The following is a 16,750-nucleotide window of genomic DNA, read 5'->3' on the forward strand; positions in this document are numbered from 1 at the left end:
GCCCTGCAATAAACTCTGTACTTTCCCTCAGCACAACCCTCTGTCAGTAGATTGGCTTTGCTGAGTGTTTGGTGAGAGGACCCCAATCCAGTTTCGGTAACAGATATATTTACTTCATAAGATTTCTGGTGACAGAAAGAGAATGTGAATAGATAAATTCATATGTGATGCCCACATTTGGGGCATCATCAAAGACTTGTATCTGATGGAAGTAATTAGTGTTCATTTAGTGTGCTGTCTTAGAGTTATGGGGGAAAATCCTGTAAGAATTTATGTTTTAGAGAAACTAGCTTAGTCTTTTAAGTGATTTGTGAATAAAAGTGTTGAGGAGAGATGAAGAGGAATAAAATTGCCTAAAATATTTCCCTGTGCATATTTCCTCTATTCTGTGACCTCCTCCTATCCATATCTTATTTCTATAAACCTGTACTCTCATGGGACTGTCAAATATATCTTCAACAGTTAATCTAGGTGGTTGTTGACAAGGATTATTCTGTTCCAGAACCAAGTGAATTTTTATACTAAGCATAAAGGACATAAATCCAAATGATTGATTAAACAATGATTGTAATTGCATGGGATAGGGTTGAGCATGTGGTTTTGTCCAGTGCCCCATCAAACTAAATTATTTAGATAAACACACACCTTGTTGCTATATATAGCCAAACATGATGAAGTGATGTTAATATACCAAAGTCATTATAAACAGCAGCCTATGTTTGAAAAAGATTAAAGTAAAGCTTTAGAGTAAGATTTTGAAATAAACTTAGAATTTGGATTTGGAACAGGATGCAAAATTACTGTTTAGAAATGGAAGTGCACTTAACTTGGAAATATTTTCTTCTCAAGAAAAAAAAGAAGAAGAAAAGAGAGAGACCAGAGATACATACCTCTGCTCTTGATGTGAAGAAAAATGACTAGAACATTGGAGCACAGAGAATGTCAGTGTGGAAGAAAGTGTCTTAATTAAATATAAAGTAGTTCTGGGAAAAATGCTAAAGTAATCCATGAAAGTTTCTTTTTCACGTGTCTTATTAATAGCTGCCTTAACTTTTAATGATTTATTTACAGTGTTTATCTAATTTCAATGATGAGACAGTTGTTATAACTCTTGCTGATAAAGTAAAATAGGATTGAGGTTTGATAACATTTACAAAAGACCAAGCAAATCGTATATCAACATTTATTTCCAGGGAATGATAAATAAAGCTCCACAATTGTAAGGCTGATAATTCATATTTACTTTGAGATCTGGAGATTTTACCTATAAAATGTATGAATAGGTATACCTACGAAGTTATTGATGATGAGGACCATATCTGATTCTCCATTGGAAAGACAAACACTTTTAGCATAATTTTTCCAGATACTAGGCTTACATTCAAACAGAATAGAACAACAGGACAGTATCCTGAGAAGAATTACTTCAATAAGGAGTCAACTATCTTCTATTTTCCTAAATAATATCCCTTAAGATGATAATTAAGCTATGTGACATAAGTATGAAATCTTCTACCTCCCTATTCCTGAAAGTATGTTCCCGGAGATGTTAATTAGGTATTTAATGAAACAAGTATTTCAAGGTCAAATAAGTTTGCAAAATGGTGTTTAATATTAAGTTGCATCAGTTTTCTATTGCTGTGTTTACACACTTCCCCAAAACTTAGTGGCATAAAACAACAAACTTTGTATTTGCTTACAATTCTATGAGTCAGCTGGACAGGTCTTCATCTGGTCTTGTCTATGGTCACCAATATGGTACAATCATCTATCGTCACCTGGGGTTGGATGGTTTAAGATGGTCTTACTCATATCTCTGATGGTTGGTGCTGGGTAAGAGCTGGGCCCATTTCCACGTGGTCTCTCATTCTCAAGGAGATTAGCCCAGCTTCTTTACAAAGTGTCAGAGGGGTCCAAGAGGATGAGAGGGAAGTTAAAGACCTTGTGAGTTCTGGCTCAGATGTTGCATAAATTCATTTCCACTACATTGTATGGGCCAAAGCAAGTTTTAAGCCCTGCCAAGATTGAAGGTCCTACTCTTGATGGGAGCATCTGTAGAGAATTTATGATCATTTTTAGACTACTACATATGTAAGACAATTTTCTATACTACATAATCTCACATAATTACTAAAAAATCATTATATCCATGAGGACTACAGTATATATTGCTTGTGAGTGTTTCTATGTGCATGTGATAATTCATTGACACAGTGTTCACAAGAGTACACTTAGGAAAACTCAATTTTGGTCCATTAATCTTCCTCTTTTGATCTTCAGGCCCACTTTTTATAATCTCTAAGTCTATGAAATTTCTGAGGTTCATCCTCAATTCCCCTACCGTCCACTGGAAGCTGGAGCTCATTAGTAGTTATGATTATAGACTTAGCTTAGGATTCATGGATGGGAAAAACCTAGTCAGTTGCCTACCATTTTATCATATGCTAAATGGAAGAGTTGAAAGAGGGAATAATTTTTCAAAATACCTCCATATGCAGCAAACCTTGACTAGCCATATTGGCTTGTTTTCCTGAGTTTTATATTTATTAAAATTTAGTTATATTGGTTGTCAATTTTATAAGCTAGGGAAAGACACATGCTTAAATTCAAATTTGGCTCTGATCCACATTAGCTGAGAGATTTAAGACAAGTAAATTAATAGCTTTTAGAATTGATTTCCTCATTTGCAAAATGTAAATAGTGAAATCTATTCCAAAGTGTTTTTAGGATTCAGTGAAATATGTTCAAAGGGTTGTTGACCTAAATTAACTGCTCATAAAACGAAGCTACTACTGTTACTACCAATGCTCATTTGGTCCTATAGGTTTCACCTTAATTCTTTCCTTCTTTTTTCATGCCATTCTTTTGGAATGTGTTGCATACCTTCATTCTCTAATCCCTTCACCATCCAGCTTCCCCTCTACAACTTACTCTTTGTGTTCTTAACCTCTTAATGAAAATTGCTTCCTCAAAGTTCACCACATGTATTGATGTCAAACCATCCTTTTATTTCTGTAATAAGCCCTACATGATCTGTATGTACAGCTGGGTCCTCTAGAAAGAAGAAACTGAGACAAAGATGAGGTGCTAACAATTTATTCAAAAGATGCCAGTTCAGGACCATAGAGATTAATGAAAAGAAAAAAACTGAGGTCAGGGGAGATGCAGTGCATCACAGTGTGATGCATCCTAGCACTGGCTACTGCTTCACAATGAGCTCTGGATAGAAAAAACTGACAGCATTCTCAGCTGGCTTTTTTATTTAGCATGTATTTTTCTGGCAGTGCTGCAAAGAGAAATCATGTCTCTGAGAGTTTACATTAGAGAAAGGGGGAAGAATTTACCTGCCCAGCTCCTTCTGAGTCCCCATTTTTCATTGGTTAAGGTTCACCCCATGAGGCCCTAATGCCCCCATACTTCTTTATTGTACCATCTTGGTGGCTGCTTTGGAAAGTAGATCTCAAACTGCAGAGTATGATGTTTTATCCATATCTGAAAGTGGAAAAGTGTCCCATCCTTTTCCTTTAGAAGGGATAGCATAGAATATCCTAAAACCACTGGACCTCTAAAAATTTCCCTGATAAAATAGTACTCTGAGCACTTTTGGCTATTTTTATTCCATTTTCTGAGACACACTTGTCTAGTAGGAAATCTAGTATACTCTAATGTATGCATCAATTTCTACCTACCTCGTTCATAATTGTGTGATATCATCAATATAGTAGACCCAGTAATGTTCTTTGGAATATCAAAGCAATCAGGGTCCCTAAGAACTATATTATGACTGAGGTCAAATAAGTTAATATAACTCTGAAGCAGGAAGGACAGATTTAAAGAGGCAAATTTAATGGGCATGTGATATGAACTATTGGATCCACATTAAAACTTTTTTAAAAAACAATAGCACTAATCTCTGTAATTCCTCTAGGAAGTAGTAGAAATTAGAAAAAGCAAGTTTTAAGGTAAATGGTTCATGTAAACTTCAGCTGCTATTGGGAGTCAGTAATTATTGGGAAAATGCATAGAGACCAACCAGAGTCTCCCACAGCTCACACATATCCCATTGAGGCAATTTTTCAATGTCACAAGCCTGATTGTTTCCCATGTTTTCTATACAATTATGGTAACTACACCTCAGCTTCACTCTTCCCCAGCTATTTCCTCTTATCCTTATTTCCATTAAATATCATAGAGAATTATAAAGTATATCTTTCTACAATTAATTTGGATTAGCGACAGAGATTTAAAGCCCAGAGAATTTCACGTTGAAGCATTCTAGTTTTTTAGTGAGCATTCAAGGCATTGCATACCTGCTCATCCATCTATTTATTCATTTGTTCCATAAATTCTTTTTGAATAAGAACATGTGGAGTTCTGAACCTACATCTCAATTGAGATGAGGGAATTAGAAAGACTTGAGAGCCAATTGCATCGAGATGAACAAGGAAGATTGAAGGCTGCTCTGCAAGAGAGAAGGATGTAAAGAAAGATGTAAAGAATGAGTTTCAAGGAAAGCTCAGACTTAGGAGGATAAGAAAAAGCTATTATTAAAAACAAAACCCCATTTGGATGTAAAAGGTTTAGTTCTTGTGGAAGATACACTCTGTAGAGAAGAGAAGATTTTACCTCTTCAGAGAATGTTGATATTCTCAAAATGTGGTCACTGGGCTAGCAGTCTCAGCATATCTGAGAACTGGTTAGAGATACAAAGTCTCACTGTAGCTGAGTGCATCAGAAATCTGTGGATGAGTCCCCAGGAGTATGACTTTTAAGAAGCCCTCCAGGTGATTCTGATGCACACTCAATGTTGAGAAGCACGGCTAGAACAAATTCTATCCCTTGGCTCACAGTGGTAATCCATGGGGATTCTTATGTCCTCCTCCATAGTAACATGCTTATTAGGGATGAGATTAATTTTTTTCCTCCCAATTCAGTGGTCTGTTGTGAATGTTCATTCTCATTAATTGAGGGGAAAAGTATTAACCTACAGTCAGAGTTCTTCCAGGCAGAAATTGGATAAAATATTTATTATTATTCTTACCAATCATGGCACTGGGATGACCTTAAGGCATATGGAGAACTCCTTAAATGCCTGCTGAATTCGTTCAAATGAGAACAAATCCATTTTTGAGGTTTTATCTAGAAAAGTAAAATTCAATAATTATGTATTAGATTGGAAGCTATTCAAACTTAATCTTCTATATATCCAAGATCGTTTCCTCCAGTGTACAAGAATGAGAAATGAAGTTCAAATGAATGTCCCTGGAGAACTATAAGAAACTCAATGATAAAAGAAAGATTAAATTATGTACCGAGGCAGAAAAAACCACTAAAGTAGAAAAAGATCTCAGATATTTTACAATGATGTTAAACAACAAAACAAAACCATACACAACAAACCCTTACCTGGTTAAACTAAGAATTCATGTATAAATAATACTACATTTTAGAAAACAGAAAACAAATTAACAGTGTTAAGTTATATTGTAAATATGAGGCATAATAATTACTCCCTTGTGTTAAGACTGTTGCTTATGTTATCATGTGGAAGCATATCAGATAGGTATTATTCATTTTACAGATGGAAAAACTGAGAATCAGGGAGATTAAGGGTTTACCCAAGGCCATCAGGCAGTAAGTAGTCTAGTGTCAGGACTCCACCTAATTATGCCTTATATCAAAGCACATGTGATTTACTATTAGAGCATACTGACAATGATCTGGAGACTTTAGAATCCTGATACTCCTAGTTTCTAATATTTTTATCTTTGCTATGCATACATGATATGAAGTCTGTGTACTGAAATAGAGTAAACCCCTTACTCTCTCTTATCCGTGCTCCTGTGAGGGCACATTTCTAAGTCCCTCAGGCAGCTATGCTTTAACCTTTCCAGAGTTGATGAGATGTTTCCTCTCAATACCTCTTTATTATTATTAATCACATAGTTGGAGATAGATGATGGATTGCCCCCGGGTGCACCAATAGTCTTACTCCCAGTGTACATTTTGAATGTAAATGGAGAAGTGAGGTACAGATTCCAATTTTTTTTGAGGTATTAAGACATCATTGGGAAATCTCTTCTTCTGCAGGTCACTTTCTGGCAGTTTAAATGAAAAAGTCAATATTGTATCTAAAAAGGGAGGCCTTGGAAAAGAAAAAGTATACAGGGACAGCATTCTGGTGGCCTCAGCCACCACTCTGTAATTTGGGCATTATTAATATTACCTACATTAAAGGGAGGTTGTGAGTATCACACTAGGAAGCACAGATAATGCCTGTAGCACTGTGTCTGTCACCGAGGCAATGGTCAATAAATGTTAATCGTTGTTGTCAGTGTTGTCATCGTCATGCTCATCACAGGGTTTTATGCACAAACACCTATAGCCTTCACACATGGACCACAGTGACCCTCATTCACTCACAGTGCCCTGTTGGGCTTTACTGAAATAAGTGGAGGCTGGTGCCTATTTGGACTGAGCTCCAAGTCTAAGGACCTGTAAATAAGACCAAAGGGTCTTGTTCAGTCTTCTGTGCTGAGGCATTTGATTAACTGTGGTCAGTCTTTGACCAAAGGGGCGGGATATGAATGCTATTGGGTGTCTCTGTGCTTTAGAAATTGGTGTCCTACAGGGCCAGAGGGTGTTAGGAAGAGTGAGATAAGGGATCTGGTTTACTAATCTCTGCCCTTAGGTAGAGGGTATATTTGATATCAGTGTGATGCATTAACACCACCTCTAGATTTATTTTCCTAAACCTATGCAATCTTAAGAAACTTTCCAAACTGCTTATTCCATTTTCATCCTTTTTTTTATGATATAATTTGTTCAGTTTCTGTCACCTTATCAGTGTTCAATCAATAAACATTAGCAAGTTTATTAGTGACAAAGGCTTTCTTTTTTTTTTTTTTTTTTTTTTGCGGTACGCGGGCCTCTCACTGTTGTGGCCTCTCCCATTGCGGAGCACACGCTCCGGACGCGCAGGCTCAGCGGCCATGGCTCACGGGCCCAGCCGCTCCGTGGCATGTGGGATCTTCCCGGACCGGGGCACGAACCCGCGTCCCCTGCATCGGCAGGCGGATTCTCAACCACTGCGCCACCAAGGAAGCCCCAAAGGCTTGTTTTTAAGAGTTTACTCGTGAAAGGGTCTCTCATCACTTTACATCATGAAAGTTCACTGCTGATGTGAAATACAGGACAACCAGCTGTGTTGCCAGGAGTGGTTCCTATGCCGAAGGTTCCCCTTCAGTTCAGGCCATAGTAGATGAGAACAGAAGAAGATACACAGTAATTGTCAGAAAGAAATGAGAAAAAACAAAACCAACAGAAAATGTATCCAGAGTCTGGCCCTGAGTGCAGTGTCATGCATGTAAAGGCTATATCTCCACCAGAACTCCTTATTGGTGAGTGAACCAATGGGGGGTGATTGCTCAACCCCCATGTTGATCAAGAGTGCAAAGCTGTGTGCCCACATCTAGAGACCACAATGGAAAGTGGCCCTAGGATAATAAGATTTCTGTCAGCAATTGAACTAAATGACACAGGTCACTGGTTCCCCTTTGTTAGAACTTGAGCCAAGAGGAGCCGAATGACCCTGAGCAGAGAAGGCGGCGCCTGGAAGTCTAGGCAGCCCAGCAGGGTTGGACAGAAATCAGGGAATTAAAGGAAAAAGCATGACATGGGATGTGATCCTGCTGGGAGCAGGGCTTTATGGTCATTTAAACCTATTTCTGATCTAAAACCACAAATTCCATGGTTGGGGACTGGGAGGGAGAATAGATGGGGACTGAGTTCTATCAGCAAAGGAAAACCACAAGGTATGTCCATGCTCCCAGTCATGCTCTGGCTTGTTTTTGGAAATTCAGAGCTTGGAGGAGCAGATTTCTCTTTTTCAGTGAGCATTCGCTATCTTCCCACTGCTACTGATGTGCAGATTTCATACTGCTGGAGGAAATTACTCTAGATGAGGGACTGCCAAACTTTTTCCATAAAGGGCCAGATAGTAAATATTTTAGGCTCTGTGATTATACACTTTCTGCATTATTATTCAGTTTTGCTAGTGTAGCATGAGAGGAAGACATAGGCAATATATAAACAAATGACTGCTCTATGTTTGAATTATACTTTATTTAAAAAACAGGCAGTCTGAATTTGGCCCCTAGGCCATAGTTTGCTGACCTCTGCTCTACTTTTGGTTTCCAAGTCTTTTATGACTGATAATAATAGAGGACTTAAATAAATATAAAACCCATAGTGGTTTTTTTGACATTGATGCTGTTACCTGGTGTTCACTCTCATGAGTTGGGTAGTGCTTCCGATAAACTTGTGACCAATACTACCTTCCTACTGGTCCCAATCTTAAAAGTAAGTTTTCCTCAGTGTCTTTTTGCCCTAGAAAAAGGTTTTCCCAAGTTTTGATCATATCCTTACCCAAATCTTTCTCCTGTAGTTCAGAGGTAAGGTTAGGATTTTCATTAAGTGACCTGTAAGAGATATGTGAGGTTTTCCTTGTTAGATTTACAAACTCATAAAGAGATGAAACATATTCAGAATTGGCTTCAACCATCTGGAAATTCCCCCAAATGCCATTTAACTAAAAGCTGTTTATTTGGAGGAAAAAATTGATTTATATTTCTGATGATTTCATCTTTTGGAAAGTTATGAAAATGAACTCCTGCTGCATAGAATATCCTTAAAGACAATAAGAAAAGAAGGGATTGGAAATATGAATCAACAGAAAATTTGAGGGGAAATGATGACATCATATGAGATTTCCATTGTGTTTGAGAACAGTTGGATAGGATCAAATAAGAAACCTGGGAAAGAAAAATTCTTTCCAAAGAAGAAAAATATGAAAGAAAGAACTAAAGTTTTAGGAAAATAAAGGTAAAAATGTTTCTGTTTATTTTGGGGACAAGTAAATTAACAACCAAAGAAAAAGTCCTGACATTTGTTCCAATGATGACAGATCATTTAACAAGATCATACTTTCTCCTGAGTTACCTAAGTCAACTGAAACAGTGACTCAAAAAATAGTAAGCTAAGATTTCAGACAAGAGGCTAATCCTTTACCGATCCTCTACTTTAGTATACTTTTGAGTTTTGTTGAAGATCCCCTGCCTTAGGGATGCTTCTTAAAAATTACATAGCCAACAGCCTCATTTTAAAGCTACTGAGTTAGAATGTCTGGGTGTGGGAAATTGGACATCTGTGATGTTAAAGGACACTTTAGTCCATCTAGGCCACACTGAAGCATGAGAACTACTCCCACTTCCACTCTCTTGACCAAAACCTTCCGCCATTGCCTGAGCAAGTGTTGCTCAGTGACACCGCTGGAAAAGGCACTGTTATGGTTTGAATTGCTCTCCTCCCTCCAAACCAAATTCACACATGAAAGCCCTAACTTCAGGGCTTCCCTGGTGGGGCAGTGGTTGAGAGTCTGCCTGCCGATGCAGGGGACACGGGTTTGTGCCCCAGTCTGGGAAGATCCCACATGCTGCAAAGCGGCTGGGCCCATAAGCCATGGCCGCTGGACCTGCACGTCCGGAGCCTGTGCTCCTCAACGGGAGAGGTCACAACAGTGAGAGGCCCGCGTAACCCCCCCCCAAAAACAACAACAACAACAACAACAAAAAAGAAAGCCCTAACTTCAAAGTTAATGTAGCCTTTAAAGAGGTGATTAAGGTTACATAAGGTCATGAGCATGGGCGCTAATCCAAACTTACAGGTGTCCTTATAAGAAGAGGACATTTGGACATTCAAAGGGACACCATTGGATACATGTGCACAAAGGAAAGACCATGTGAGGACACAAAGAGAAGGTGACTTCAAGCCAAGGAGAGAGGTCTCAGGAAAAGCAAACCTGCTGACACTCTGATCTTGGACTTCTAACCTCTAGAACCGTGAGAAAATAAATTTCTCATCGAACTTGATCTCTGTGCCAGTGCTTTATGTAAACTATCAAATTATATCCATTCAACAACCCTCAGAGATAAGATCTATTATCATCGTCATTCTATAGATGAGGAAATTAAAGTTCCAAGGACTTCAATACTTAGCAAAAAGTTACCCAGCAAATAAGAGGCAAATTAAGGAACTGAAGCCGGGTCTTGCTGTTGCCATAGGTGATATGCTCAAGAACTTGGGTGAGCTCTAAGTACTCAGTAGGTCAGGGCAGCAGGGTGGAGATCTGTGGTTGACCAGATGGAGCGTTCTTCTAGGCCGTGGGGCAACACTAATCACAGCACATAGCTGTAGGCCTAGCTGGTTTGGAGAGTGGCAACAAGGTTTGGAACATCTCTTACGTGTATGCTGCCACCAGATCATCATATGCAGCAAGGGCTGCTAAGATGCACTAAGGAAGCCTAGAGATTTAGTCTCATGCCCTGTAGTCCTGTGTAAGGTGTGGACACAACCTCTCCCATCAGCCTTCTTTAGAACCCCTTTGGGCCTTCTTGTGATGAGGCAGAATACCACAAAACATTAATCTAGAGCTAGAAACTCACTAGGAGCTTACAAATCTCCATCAGGTAATGATGTCTGAAACAGCAGATAAAAATATATCAATATAGTGTGAAAATGTTTATAAAGCTGGCAATAAAATAAACATTTGTTTTGGTGGTTTATGGGGAGACAGCAAAGCATAGTGCTCAAATATGCAGGGGCTGGAATCAGATTGTTGGGATTTGCAATCTTAGTTCTACTACTCTACAACTTTTGGTAAGTTATTAGGCTAAGACCCGGTTTCCTCGTCTGTATAGTTGAGTTGATAATTGTATGTACTTCACAGGTTTATTATATATATTGAGACAGTTGAATGAAATAATCCATTATAAGGACTCCTCAAATGTTAGCAGAAATGACAACTGTGATGTCAGTTAGAGATTCCTACAGCATATAGAGAAAGGGTAGCAGGCCTGAAGGAAGGGAGAGGAATGGGAAAAGTGGGCAATGGTGTATCCTAAAGTGGGGATCAGGACCCTCTTCCTTGGCTCTTTGACTTCCCTCTCTTTCTTCTACTCTTTTAGTCACTGGTTTCCTCTCTGGATCCCTCCTTAGGAACTTCTATTCCCTTCATTAATGAATTAATCAACTAATTCAATCACATGTTCTTTCATTTCTTTGTTAAAGTTGTTGAGTATCAATTTCCTTGGAGGATACAGGGATAATAGGAAGATACAAGTATGACTTCACTAACATCCATGGTTTAGGAAGATCTGTTATATACATTGTCAAGTTTGGATGGCACACAATCCTGGAAGATAGACAAAACTGGTATCATCCGTTTCTCCATAAGAGAACCAAGGTTAGTTACCACATAAATATTGCTTGGGTGGGGACTTACTCTGACTCCACTGAACAATGTCTAGGTGTTCCTCAATTAGCAGCCATATCAAGTCATGTGTGAGGATGCTACAAGAAAACTATAAACTTAGTATTGGGGTTTAAGGTAGAGAAAAAAAAATCTTATCTAAATGAAGTAATCATGGAAGCCTTAATGGAGGAGGTGGGATTGAAACTATAATTTGAAGGAAGAGATGAAATTTTTTCATCTAATCTGAAAAACAGAACTCTCCTAAGTCTGGGGCCTGAAGTAAATTTAAAAGACACTTAAATGATAGTCAGTCCTTAAAAAACTAGAAATAGAACTACCATACGACCCCACAATCCCACTACTGGGCATATACCCTGAGAAATCCATAATTCAAAAAGAGTCATGTACCAAAATGTTCATTGCAGCTCTATTTACGATAGCCAAGACATGAAAGCAACCTAAGTGTCCATCAACAGATGAATGGATACAGAAGATGTGGCACATATATATAATGGAATATTACTCAGCCATAAAAAGAAATGAAACTGAGTTATTTGTAATGAGGTGGATAGACCTGGAGTCTGTCATACAGAGTGAAGTAAGTCAAAAAGAGAAAAACAAATACTGTATGCTAACACATATATATGGAATCTAAGAAAAAAAATGTCATGAAGAGACTAGGGGTAGGATGGGAATAAAACACAGACCTACTAGAGTATGGACTTGAGGATATGGGGAGGGGGAAGGGTAAGCTGTGACAAAGTGAGAGAGTGGCATGGACATATATACACTACCAAATGTAAAATAGCTAGTGGGAAGCAGCCGCATAGCACAGGGAGATCAGCTTGGTGCTTTGTGACCACCTAGAGGGGTGGGATAGGGAGGGTGGGAGGGAGGGAGATGCAAGAGATATGGGAACATATTTATATGTATAACTGATTCACTTTGTTGTAAAGCAGAAACTAACACACCATTGTAAAACAGTTATACTCCCATAAAGATGTTAAAAAAAAAAAGAGGGAGAAAACAAAAAAAAAATAAAAAGGATAGTCAGGTTCAGTGTGCCAGAGATCATGTTTCCAATTGCTTATAAATATATGAAATTTAATATAATTATCAGCTGGGCTCTGCTTAGTGGTTTGTTTATTGTTATTTAAGCAATCAAGTTTTAAATAAAACATGGAAAGAGAAATGCAAAGTGGTGCCAAAAGAAATAAATCAAACTTAATTAGTTTCCAGGTACACACCTCTTATTCAGGCCTCCAGCCAGCTTTCTTTATGGTCCTTGTCAATGTGAAGAATGAGGAATGACCAAGTTAAAGCAGATATTCAGAGGGCAAAGACAAACAGGTGTACTTCCCAGAGTTTAGAGAAAAAAAGGTTTTGTTGGTTGTTTATAAGTTAGACTTTATGCTTTTTAAGGGAGTGGTTGTGGTTGCCTAGAACATTTATTCTGAATCATGAAAATAATTAACTACTTTATAAAATCATGATCAGTTGATGATATAATTGTGTAATAATAGAAAGAGTACCGTTGATTATTACTTCTTGGGTGAAAAAACATACGCTTTTCTAAGTTAGCTAAAAACACAAGAGAACACAAAACACATAGCTGAAATGTAATGTAAAATAGACACATTTTAATTCATGCCACTCTTTCTTTGATGTTGAAAAATCCCAAGCCAGCTCATTCACATTCTATAAGTTATGATGTCAGACCAAGATCATCTTCCTCATTTTCTGTGTATGACACATAGTGTGGGAGAAAACAAAACTTCTATTGAATAAATTTACCCTTGAATCTCTATGAAACTGAAGATGACAAGAATTCACCTTTAATAAAACATATACTTACTAGGCATAAATGTGTTTTTAATTTATAAAATGTGCAAAAGTCTCTTTTGTCTTGTTTGTTTCTGAACATTGCTTAGTGTTGAAGATTTTCCCCCAGGTTTTGTATCTGTGAAGTGCAGTGATTCATTTGCATATTTGTAGTCTCATGAAAATTTAAGAGTACAGGAACTAAGTGAGTGATTTTCAATTTTAGTTGATATTCAGTCTATGAACAACCTCTGGATCTATCAAATTTTTGGCTTATTTTCCTATTTCTTTTAGTTATGTGATGGACAAGAATTGTATTATCCAATTGGAAAACTTTATATAGTGAGTCAGATTTGTGCTTAAGATAAATAATGTTAACCATTATGGTGATTCTTTTTTTAAAAAATACATGCTTTTGTTTGTATTATTTTGGTATCAGTATGTCCTCTCAAATTCTTCTTTAAAACACAATGGTTATAAGACATTTCTATCTTGTAATAATCTGGAGAATTTCCAAGTAAGATTATTCTATCGATCATGGTCTTTTTGTGTATCTAGGTATAGTATAACCCCCAAACTATAAACAAGGTTAAATTTGATAATGTCCAGCCTGGCTGGAGCCAAGGTAGATTACTTATGATTAAATGCAGGTGAATTTTTATTTTGCAGGAAAAAATATTGTTGAGATTAAGCCCAAATGCTGAGGTGTTTGTATGGTAGTGGTTAGAGGTGGGGAGGGGGTAGAAAAAGAAAGAAGGGAGAGGAAGAAAAAGGAGAGTGCAGTCTAGGACCCAACCGTGAGTTGATGAGATCAGGAAATGAAGTAGCTGTCGGTAGCTACCTGTGCCCTAATTGAATATTTGCAGATAGACCAGAGACCAACAACGTGGAGTGGGAATCAGACTGGACTAGAATAATCTTGAATGTAGACTTGGGACACAATTGTGCAATGAGGTTATACATAGGTACACTGAAGAGATGCATTGTATTTGTTTGTATTTGAAACCTCATATTTGAAAGCTGTGTTTGTATTTGAAACCTTGTTTTATATTCATTTACTTTCTAAATCTACAAGTAATTTCAAAAGTAAGAGAGACAGGTAGTCAATAATGCTGTTAATCAAAGATTTCTGGTTTTGTAACTTCTGTTCATGTCCTAGTTTCCTTGTGGTTGGATGGACCTATGTAACTAGTTCTGGCCAATAAGTCATAAACAGAGGAATCATGTGTACCTTCTAGGCTGGACCTCTAATTGCTAATTAAAGACCTTCCAGAAGTCTTCCCTCTGAAACAGTGACTTGCTCCATTAGCCTGAATTCCTGAGAGAGCAAGGTCACCAGACCCCCTCCAAAATGCAATATGTGGTGTGAATTACAAATAAATCATCACTGTCTTAAACTACTGAGATCCTGGGGTTGGTTCCTAGCAGCATAACCAAGTTTATCCAACTGAAATATACCCCCCAGTTATGTTTTTATGTTTTCCAGTTTCTAGACCCAATTCTGATTGAATTACATTATTATTTAAACAGCCTCATTCTCCCTTCCAAAAGAGTAAGGTATTGAGTCCTGCTTCAAGATGCAGAATCTGATGGTTTATTATTACCACCCACAACATCCATTCCACATGACTCTCTGGTTATATCAGGTTCTTATGTTCTCTCTCCCCCTCTCTCATACCTGGTTGTGGTTACTTCCACAGATTTACTATAATCTTTAGCTCTCAATGGTATTCTACAAGTCCAGCTCTTTTCTAGAACCAGAGCCTTCCCAGAAAGTTTACTTTAATGTCAGTGAGCCCCACTACCTGCCTTTGCCATGGCCAGTCTAGATCTAGAGCTCTACTCGTCTTATCAGCCCATGTTTTTGAAGTTCTGCTTTCTTTGAACAGAGTTTCCAAACTTACCACTAGCAGCCAGTCTGATTCCTGTCTGGATGATATGCCTAGTTGAAAGCATCGGTGCCAGCTAGTGCTGAAACACACACTATAAAGATGGTGCTCCCTTGGATTTGGCACTTGGCTCATGCAGCTGTGCCTCTAGAGCCAAGCGCTGAATCTACATCCATTTTCCAAATGTTGACTTCACCATGGAGCTCAGCTCTGGGCTAGATCCTGGCTCTTGCTTCTCTCACATGCTGGTTCCGTATGGCAAAATGTGACCCATGTTGACTCCGAGCAAGTTCAGAATAGAGAAGAGAATCCCTGATGAGTGAAACTGGAGGTATAAGAGCTTATTAAATAGCTCAACAAAAGAGCATTAATAACAAATTTGGGAGAGAGAATAAGAGAAAGAACCTCAGGTTCTGAATGCTTAGAATGAAGAGGGGGATTGGCCAAAGCCCATGCCCAGAGCCCAGCTAGGTAATCCCAGACAGGTGGCTGTATTTATGGCATAGGGACTTAGAACACTGGGCCTGGAACACTGGGCTTAGAACACTGGAACTTAGAAAAGACCTCAATTCTTTAGATCTCCAGGGAACTTAGAGAGGTCCTCAAAATAAAAGCAGGGTGAGTTATTTTCCAAGGAAAACTAAAACAGAGACAGGCTCTAAATGAGCATGTGATAGTATACAACTCCATTTTTGACTCTAGCCTTCTCTATAGACCAACATTTCTCAAAGTGCTGATCAAACAGTATGAAAAAATGGACCTACTGAACAATAAAATCAAGATAGTTCAGATGAATATGAGAAGATTCTGCTGCCCACTAAGAAAGACATGACTCCCTTTGTCAAGAAGCCTGAAACCAAATAGGGCAGAGAGAAGTACAACAAATTATTAGAGAAATTGAGGTTAGGCAGCACAGAGGTAGGAACTGTGTTTACAATTTAAAGGATAAAATATTTTTCTGGGAGCATTCATTAACTTGAAGCTTTTAGGTTTCAACATGAAAGGAGAGAAAATATCAAACGTGAGAAAAAAGTTAGTTAAGGCAAGCTTTGATAAATAAGACAGAGTGGGGACTTTCCTGGCAGTCCAGTGGTTAAGACTCCATGCTTCCAATGCAAGGGATGTGGGTTTGATCCCTGGGTGGGGAACTAAGATCCCACACACCACTTGGGGCAGCCAGAAAAAGCTACAAAAAACAAAAAACAAAAAAACCCAAGATGGAGCATGTTATGGGGTTGCAGAGAAGGAATATTTATTGCAAATTAAGAGAATATGTTGTTTTTATTTAAAGGAATATTTAAGTTCATGAGCTTTTTAGACTAGTATATTGTAGAAAGGTATTGTAAGTGGAGGAAAGAGTATAATCAAAGACACAGACATGGGAAAAAGCTTTATCTCCTAAGCCAGTGGCTCCCAAATGTTGTCTCACAGATTTAGGTCATGCTTACTGTCGACAGGCAGTTTATTAAATGACTCCTGGGTCTGAGACGTGAGGATTTTGGCTTAGGAGTTGAAGTGGACCCCAGGGAATTACAATTTTGAAAGGCTCTTCAATCAATTAGGAATCTTTGTTGCAAGGAGCAGAGTCTCCTCCAGGGGCATGAAGAAATGTGTTTGAAAATCCTGTGTAAAGGCTGCATTATCCATTGAAGCCCCCAAAGTGAAAACAACCCCAATGTCTAACAACTGTTATATGAATAAACAAAAAGCCATTAGAATACCACTTAAC

The sequence above is a fragment of the Kogia breviceps genome, chromosome 11 (assembly GCF_026419965.1).
Source record: "Kogia breviceps isolate mKogBre1 chromosome 11, mKogBre1 haplotype 1, whole genome shotgun sequence".
NCBI classification, from domain to species: domain Eukaryota; kingdom Metazoa; phylum Chordata; class Mammalia; order Artiodactyla; family Physeteridae; genus Kogia; species Kogia breviceps.